General features: G+C 26.3%; 1 protein-coding gene across 1 annotated transcript in view; it reads left to right on the top strand.

Annotated features, from left to right (window-relative positions):
• Positions 1–9,191: 9,191 nt before the first annotated feature.
• The window catches only part of LOC107457234 (pre-mRNA 3' end processing protein WDR33), a 102,870-nt gene continuing 101,940 nt past the window's right edge, over positions 9,192–10,121 (top strand). Inside the window, exon 1 of the mRNA XM_087153273.1 lies at positions 9,192–9,358. The gene's annotated coding sequence lies outside the window, so the exon portion shown is untranslated. The remainder of the gene's footprint in view (positions 9,359–10,121) is intronic.

Raw genomic sequence — 10,121 nt, 5'->3', positions numbered from 1 at the left:
CCCGGTACTTTTTTTACAAAAAACTATTGTTATGTTGTTATAGTGTATCTACCACTACAAACTATAATCCCAATTCACTAGTATATATAAGACACTCGATTCTAGGGTGGGGTACCTTTACATAAGATGAAGGTTGACAGGGTCGATCTCCCCAAATTTTTTTTTTCCAATTGTATCTTCCATTAAAAATCTCACCCAATTTTGTAAATTTCTGAAATATAAAAATAGCATATTTTTTTATTTTTTAAACTAATTTATGGAACATTTTCTCTTCAATTTCAGAAAAATGAATTAAAGTACAAGATTTAAATTGTTTATATTCATAAAATAATTCCCTCATTTTATATAGCTATTATAAAATATTATTTTCAAATAGAAAAAAAAAACATGATAATGGGGAAAAAATGCATTCAAGGTGTAATTAAAAATGGTCTTAGACAATAACCGATATTTGTGGTCATACAAGTTTTTACTAAACTTCTTACTCATAATGGCCTTTAAACTAATTTTCAATAATTAATGAATATCTAGGAACAACTGAACAATTCTAAATCTGAATTTAACTATACAAAATTATTCAGATACAAAAGACGAATTGAGAAAAAGAAACTTATCTATACTTGTGAAAATTGCTAAAAAAATAGGGTGACATTCTATCTGAAACATAGAGAATTTGTGAGGGAAAAAAATATCTAATCCCCATAATAGAGATGATTTCATAAAAGGAAACTATTATTGTGACTCATCAAGACAATTTCCGTTCAAAAAATGTTTATTTCAGAGGCATGGTTTCTCCCAACAAAAACATTATTGATTAAAAAAACAGTAAAAATAAAATGAAAACAAAATACACCTGATAAATTGCTTCAAATTCTTCGTATTATAAAAAAAAATGCAGAAGAGGTTTCCTATGTAATTAAGTCATTTATCATTTAACCCCTTATTTCCGAAGCGTCACGAAAAAACATCTACATGCAAACTCCGGATAGGTGTTGTTTCGTGACTCTCCAGGTGAATAAGGTGGGGAAGGTAGCTTCGCGGTTGTTGGGGTTCATTGGGGGAGGGGAGAAAATAGGATTGTCAGTTAACATCAATTAGTTCCCTCCCTATGCATTGTTGAAAAGTTTTCTCCTAAGGTTGCTATTCTTAACTTTAAAAATTGCAGGCATGGCTCTTAGAGAAAGCGCCAAACACCAAATTTTATCTTCTAATGCAAACTTCACAAAAAAGACACTGTTTTAAATCAACAAATGGACGTATCCTGTGCTATAACGAAATGCTTCACAGCCCTTTTTTATAAAAAATAAATAAATAAATAAATGTTTTTCAGAATTGATGTTAAAGTATTTACAATTATTTAATCAATAAGAATTTATAATTGTGTCAAATTACAATTAAAACTAAAACATAGCGCTTTTTATTCTTCGCGGGAATTCCTAAGAGCTGCTATACTTTAATAATTCTTTTCTCTTAGCCACAAGAGTTTGTCATAGTGCAACCGTTAAGCAAACTTCGAATAATTATGGAACATATATTAATTTCTTCGGTTTAATAATTTTTCTTTGCATTAACACTATAAACTTCAAAACGAAATTATAATTTTTTTCATATCACATTATGAAATTTTATTTTTGAAGCAAAAAAAAAAAAAAAAAAAAGAACCATTTAATCAACGGCTATGTTCATTTGTGGCAATTTGACTTGTTAAAATCGTGCTAAATATAAGTATTTATGAAATTAAAGTTTTTTCTTTTAACTGAAACGTAAAATAAACTGTTGCCATATTGGATTTTCATGTCGAGTTTACTGACAAAATAGCCTAAACTGACGAAACTGTACTTCATTCTAACCACATTAAATATTCGCTATTCATAGGAATAAGAAAGTTGTTTAATTAATTCTGTCAAACATTGATTAACATTTCTTTTACACTTGTTAAAATACATCCGTGGTGAAAAAAAAATGAATAAATAAAAGAAAGAAGGAAAAAAAACACTTTTGTAATAGAAAAAAAAAAGCGTTTGTTATTAGCGCATACAGAAATTTGTTTGATATTTCAACTTAATTACCTAATACAATTCTTATTCTCAAGTCTTTGGAGGTTATGATGCTTGAGCAATTACCTTATACTGAATTTTTCTTATTAAAAAGTGGAATCAAACTTTAATTACATAGTTTTTCACGGAATTTTTTTTCAAAACAATATATCTAGTACACAGAGGAAATGTAGTGTTTTATACGTACATATACGAATTAATGTGCTTTTGAGCAGGTACACAAGGAAACCTTAGGAACACTTACATAAAACTTTCGAATGATAAAGCTCAATGCTTTATTGTTAAATAATAATACGCCGCATAAATCGATAAAGGAAAAAAAAAAAGGATTGAAATTGAAAAAGGACTGATTTCTTGTTTTAGTTACTTTTTTTAAATTTAAAAATGTATAACAACATTAAAACTTATATTTTTCATTATGATATGCGTCGTTATGTTACTCGATATTGATCGCGAATAAAGAAACTTAGACATTATCTTTTAATATTTTATGGTGCATAAAAATATTAAAAATACAATACATTAATGTCTACAAATTTATTTCAATGTAAGAAAAGATACGAATTTATTCTAAGGAATTTTCAGTATTTCTACTTTTTTCAATATCTTTTTCGTTTATTTTTGTTCAGACAATGTTTAGAAATAGACGACCTAACAAATTTTCGAAAATGTTTGAAAGCCTTTCATTTGTCATACAAAAATCAAGTTTTTATCGATCAAAATACTACTTTAATTTCTCATTGGTTCTCAATTACACCTCATTGATATCAAACCGTTTTAATGTTATTCAAAATGCTAATGATTAGTGTTAATATTTTACTAACTTTAAATAATAAATATTTTCTTTTTTTCTTTCTTTTTCTTAATTATGCGTAATCATTTTTTTTTTATAAAAATCATTCAGTGTTCTATTTCAAATTTATATTACTGTGGTAGTACTCCCTTAGGAATAGTTCTCTTTTTTTTTTTTTTTTTTTTTTCGCGGCAAGGGAAAGACTAATGTTTGTAAGTATTCTGAGTAATGATTTACACAATACGGTTGTCCACTATTTGCTTTACATAGAAAAATTTCACAAAGCTTTTTGACTCCTCTTCACCACAGGGCATCTAAACTATCCTACTAATCCACAGTTACCAGAGGCAGAAATTCTTTCAATACTTGTCCATTCCTTCTTCATTGTTACTTGTGGAATTACAATAGCTGCGGAAAGGCATTGTAAGGTATTGCACACAGTAAACGTCAACAAAGAAAAATACACAAAATTCAACCACTTCATTTTCTGTTGTTTCTTTTTTTTTAAATTCAAGAAAAAATTATACTATATTTTTTTTTTCTGGGAGAGAGAGATTAGCGATCATCGTAAAAAATAAGGAAAAAACACGGAACACCTTAAGAAAAAGATATAGATTAAACTGATATTGGAGGAAAAAAAGTTAGAGAAATTCATATTCAAACATTGTCACACCAAAAGGTCGTGCAATTTTCATCAGATTTATAAATATAATATTAACTAAGTACTGTTGGTTTTTCTATGGTGATAAAATTAAAGATATCTAGCCTTTTTTCTATTACACTTTTTCTATTGTATTTAATTAGTTTCCTTTAGTAAATAATGTCTAATAATTCAACTGTTAGTCTCTCTCTCTTTAAACAATAACATGAGTTAATTAAATTTTAATTGTTTTAATTAGGGGAAAATAATATATACTTCAATTTATTAAGTGCAAATTTTTCATGCATTTTCAATTTCATATATACCTTCTCTGATCGACTACGTACCCTAGTTTATGGTGTTTCCCATAGATTTAAGAAAAAAAATAGAAAAAAATTTTATCCACACAAAAACAAAAATATAATTAGGTAAGTAAATAATTAAGCAGAGAGATATATTGTTACTAATGCAAAGTAGAAACAGAAAATTATTAACTACTTAATTACTATACTTAGTTATTTTTCTCACTTCTTAATTTTTTTTTTTTTTTTTCAAAATAAGAAATGTGATTTTTATTAGAAATAATGAAATTTAATGTCTAAAAACTAATACTTAAAAATTAAGAAATTTTAAATATTGTGGGCATTTATTTATTTATTTATTTATTTTTTTTTTGCTGGCAGCCAATCTTAAAACAGATTTAACAATATTTAGAATATTTAATAAAGATTTTGAAAACAGAACTTTTAAGGAATTTAAAATACTTGTTCAAAAAAATCTAATTGCGCAGAAATTATACTTTAAAACTTTAAAGATTTCAATGATATAAGAAATTACATTGTATAGTTATATTTAAATTTTAAATCACTTCACAAAATCAACCATTTAATAAATGTAAGCATATTCATAAAATAAATTTATTTCAATGGTACCATTCAATTGAAATTAATTCAAAACAATTTATTCAAAATCTGATGATTAATATTGGTAGACATAAGAAAACTCTATCATATTTTATGTAATCAAATCTTTTTTTTTTTTCTTAAAGAAAATTCTTAAAAAGAAAACAATAGTTGTTTTGCTGTCTTTTCAGCTTTTTTTTCTCCTTTTTAAATTTTCTTTTTTTTTCTAATAACGCAATTGGAAACAGTTACCTAAGTTTTTTGTTCTGTTTCGATTTTAGCAATTTTAATAAATTTCAAATTTTGTCAATAAATTAATCATTTGAATACAATTTGAAAAAGACTTTAGTTCTAGTCAGTCATAATTTTCCTTTTATTTTCTTTTGAATAACCTCTTTGTCTATGTATGCTTAAATTAAAAAATAAATAAAAATCAACTGTTTCACGAGGGAGGAAACGAGGGGGATTAAGTCTAGTAATTTTCGTTATGAATGAATGTGGTCTGCCGTTTTTCTATGTGTTCTAATTTAGGAGAAAGTGCAATAATTTTTCTTCTTATATGAGGAATGGATAAAATTTCTAAAAAATCGTTTCCATTTCAAAAATATTTTGAAAGTTTGATTGTTCTAGACGACGTATAAAAGTATTTACTGTTAGCCTGGAAGAACGAGCGGGGATAATTTTATGACACCATGCATTCTATAAGTTCGTATTCCTGAAAAACTAGGAAAGAAACCTTTTCATCCCTTTCTTATTCGTAGCTTCCTCTCTCTATCTTATTCTGTCCTTATCTACCTTTTGTGAGTAATTAAAATGATATTTGGGCATTTTCCTTCATCACCAATAGACGTTTTATCATTTCCCCAAATATCTTCCAGTTTGTTCTACCAATCATTTTATTTTTTGGTGGTTGCTGAGTTTAGTGTATTATTTTTTGCTCCCAACTGAATTTTCTTGAATTTGTATACAATGTTCACGAAAAGTTTTGCCGCAATACTTACAAGAACTGAGCTATCTAATAAAAATCCACAATTTGTACCTAAGACGCTACCTATCTGTGAATGAAAATCAAAAACCTTGCTATGTCATTGATTAGAATCACTAATTACGCATTCAAATATTAAACGATTTTCGCCTGGAATCAACCAAAGTATAAAATAAGAACTTCTAGAAGTTTTCTAGACTAACGATTTGCGCCTTATTTTTTTCCGCCCCAAAATGTATGATTTCTGTCTGTAACTATTGTCTCTAATATAGCAAAATATAAAAAAAAAACATTATTATATACAAACATGTCTGCATTAAAACAATCATATCGAGTATAATATAATAATTTATATTCAAATTATCAGTGAAGTAAATATTATGCATTAAATTTTATTGCGAAAAAAAACAATGGTACACGTTTCAAATAATTTAGCAATAATTATTCAAAGTAAGTCTAAGACTAAAAAGTGATATATTTCTATAAAAAAATTGTAATTTTTTTTTGCAACGTATAAATGAATTTCATTTTGCGTCAATCAAATTTTGAATCGCACAATACTTTAGCTAGAGTTGAATAGAAAATATGGCTTAACTTGATGTTTCTTTGCGGTTGTAGCAAATTTAATCTTGCACTGATTTTTCTGACATTGCATGTATCTCTTCTTATTTTGTTTTAAGAAATTAGAAATGTTTTTATCTCATTAATTAAATTTTAAAAAAAAATTATTCAGTGTGTTTATTTATTATTATTATTTTCTTTCAAGATTTAAGTTATTTTAATGCTATTAACCATGCAACATACTACTATTTCTATTTATTAAAATTATTCACGTTAATATTGAAAAAAAGAACATAAATGAAACATTTTACTTTTAAAAAAACTCAAGTATCAACAGGTTTTATTTAAAATGATAATATAACGGAATGGACATTATCACCTTCCCGCTTCCCGCTCCAATGTGCTGTTTACTTTATTCATTTATTTAATTTTTTAAAAAACTGAGTGTAATAAAAAAATAATTTTAAAATTTAGAAAAAGCCTTCCAAAATATTAAAATTAATCAAATAGTATCTTTAATTGTATTAATTTCTTTATCGTTTATACTTTTTTTCTATAGAGAAAATTTAAAAACAACTGAATTACTTTAGTTCTGTTTTGTATAAACTTTTGTTTTTGCAACAATAAACAATGCTTAGCACCTATGTGACTTATTAAAGCATTCTAACGTAAGAAATAAATAAGAAAAAGGTAATTAAATAGATAAATTAATAACATTTGTAAAATTACGACAGCAATTATTTTTTTTAAAAATTATCTAGGGCGAATGTTTCTAAAAATATACGAGCAAGAAGGATTCACATACAGTTTTCGTTTTATTTATTTATTTTTTTTCGGAGAAGGAGGCCAGCACACCTTGATCGAAGAATATAGTGGTGTCAATCGCCATACAAAAGGGAAAGAATTCCCGATGTGTGTTGTGAATGATTGAGCCGGTTGGAAAGGGTACTGAGTTGAGGCGTGTAAGACGAATACCTGCTGCGTAATGAGAATATAATAATATACTATACAAAACACTTCTTGACATAAGATCGTAAAAGCTAAAATTTATTTTACTTTGGCCATTTTTGCTGAAAAGGATTGCAACCAGCAAGAAACATTTTCTTAGAAAAATAACAGTTGGACTGCATTTAACCATGAAGAACTAACCACATTCTTTAATTTATTGTTGAACGTTTACGCAAACAAATTCCGATTCGACGTCAAAAGTGGTTATTGGGAGAAAAAAAAGAATCTGTAACTAGACTTGTATTTTAAAACTTAGACTAAATAATATACTTTCAAACTACAAAAGAAAATTCTTTTATTTTCATTAAAAAATGAATTTAAGGAATTCTAACAACTTTAAAATTCTCCATTATCAAATATTAATGTCAACAAATTGCTTAATATTACACTTATACCGTTAAAAGTAAATTATGCCTGATAATTATATACAAATTAGCTAAGATGATAGTATTCTATTTTTTCACAGACTTCTTTTCACTGAAAAAAAAAAAAGATACTAAACAGACTAATCCATCTTTCTGATTCTTCAATCATAAACTAACCATATATCTATAATAATACACACAAATAAAATGTGATAACTTGTGGCCACCAGATGCGGGAATAGTTTTTGTTATAATTTAATTTAAAGTTAATGAAGCCGATGACACTATCCGAATGTTCTTGCCTACAAGATAGCGAGCACGTTATGTAAAGGCTTAGTTCTTAAAGATGAAAACGCAGGTCTTGATATCATTCAGTTTTATTACTAATTTATTGAACAATATAAGATGTGCTCTGCAATAAAATGCTGCTCTAAATATTATCACTCAAAATTTAATAATTTTGAGTGATGATTCTATTTAATGAAAAGAAATAATATTTTTGTCTTAAGAGGTCCACTTAGAATATGCATATTATTTCATATAATTATTGATTTCTATGAAAAATTCAATACACAGGTGATTCCTCAGAATGAAAATAAATATTTTTCAAAATAGTGTTGTCAGAAAGGAAAAGATAATTTGGAATATATGGCCTTCATAGATCAGTAAGGAGAAAGATTGAAACTTATATCTTTAACTATTATGCCTTTCTATTACTCTCTCTGAATCTAATTATAGGGATCAAAAAGTATTACTCAAATAGTATAAAATTTGTTTACACTAAGACAATTTGGTTGAAAATAAGTGAAAAATATTATATTTAGCATTTTAATAATTTATGGTTACGAAATAGAGCATGAAACACCCGTATCTTTTTCTGAGTTAGATAAAATCTTCCAAACACAGATCACTTCCAAACATTATATATATATTTTTTTTAAGTTTGCCTTTATTTTCACACACAGTTATTTTGATCTAAAAGAAACAGTTTTCTTTAATTTTCAATTTTTACAATTTCTTTAATTTTGAAAATCAATTTCGGATAACTTTTTTACATGTATGAAAACAAAATTTTTGTTCAAATTATTATATTCATATTTCATATTTTAGTATAAATATAATTCTGATAATCTAACAGAGTTTTTTAGAAACTATCATACTGTTTTTTACAATTAAAAAATACTGAAATAAGTTATAGATGGTAATTTGAGTGCAAGAAAAAGTATATATAAAAGGAACACCTGTGTCTCATCTTCGTCAAACGGTTAAAAATTAAATTCTAGTATTTTTAAGGGACTGTTCAACTGATCATTTCGAGCCATGGGTATTCTCATTTATAAAACTAAGATAGCTAAATCGTTCAGATTTTGCAAAATATTAATCTTTAAACTTTAATCTTTAAGATTGAGAAAAGTTTTATAATTTAATCGTTAAGATTCTGAAAAATTTAATGCAATATACTATTAAAAAACTATTTAATAAAAATCTCCATATAATAAAAAATAATAGATTATTCAAATTATTTTTAAGTTAAATAAAATTTGAGTAAAGAAGTCTCGAGATTCGAGAAATTTGTGAGGTATGGTATACATATTATTTAAAGCTAAATTAATTATTCAGGAATTATTTGAAATAATGCAATGTAATAGAAAATTTATTGAAGAGCAATTTTTATCTAAACTTTTTACATTCCATGATTTTGTGAAGAAAATCGAGTAAAAAAAAACAATAGAAAAGATGTAAAAAGAAAACAAAAAAAGAAGGAAGGAAACTTTTACAATTCTAGTTATTCGTCGCCAAAAAAGTGCTGAACTAACGTTTTGGTAAATGGGGTGTTTTAAACTTATCCAACAATTTGTTGCTGCATGCATTTTTTCCCCACTTGACTGAGTTTCAATGAAGAGAAAGGAGAATCATTTACACCCCTTTTACTTATCTCACTGGGTGGGAACCGTGGTCGAGTTCAAGTGAAAAACCTTCCTTCTGAAAACTGCCGTAACAGGGGAACTCAAAATCTCAGACCCTACCGGAATGAAAGAGTTAAGAGGTAGAATCCTTTCTTTTATAAATTTGTGGCAATAATGACTGACGATTTATAAAATCAATTTTTAAAAAAATGGGTCAAGATAGAAACATAAGTTTTTCTGCATTTTGCTTAGGAAACAAGATTTACTAGCCAAGTTTCAAAAATGATTTTAAAGAGTATTGTTAAAACAAAAACTAGTTAGATATATTGAAACGGATGTTGCGTTAAAATTCTAAACGTTTGTTTTGCAGATATAATTGTGAGAACTAATGAAGATATTATATCTTTTCAATTTTTTGTTTTCCATGTTTGTTTAATCTTTATTATTTTCCATGTGTTCTCTATATTTTTAACTTATTTTATGAGTTCTATATACTTGTTACGTGCAGTACATAAAACCGTTATTAATTTTCTTAATTATCTTCGTTTTTCTATTTTTTTTTCTTTTCCTTTTTGTCTTTAGTTAGTCTTTATATAATATATATATATATATATATATATATATATATATATATATATATATATATATATATATACTATATATATATATATATATATATATACTATATATATATATATATATATATATATATATATATACTATATATATATATGTGTGTGTGTGTGTGTGTGTGTGTGTGTGTGTGTGTGTGTGTGTGTGTGTGTGTGTGTGTGTGTGTGTGTGTGTGTGTGTGTGTGTGTGTGTGTGTGTGTGTGTGTGTGTGTGTGTGTGTGTGTGGAGCTGTTATTTCAATGTCATAGTGTAATAGCTGCGTACATCGCG

This window comes from Parasteatoda tepidariorum, chromosome 1 (assembly GCF_982258835.1).
Source record: "Parasteatoda tepidariorum strain Cologne lab strain chromosome 1, Ptep-v5.0, whole genome shotgun sequence".
Lineage (NCBI taxonomy): Eukaryota > Metazoa > Arthropoda > Arachnida > Araneae > Theridiidae > Parasteatoda > Parasteatoda tepidariorum.
The sequence above is the reverse complement of the archived record's forward strand: the minus strand, read 5'-3'. Positions and strand labels throughout refer to the sequence as shown.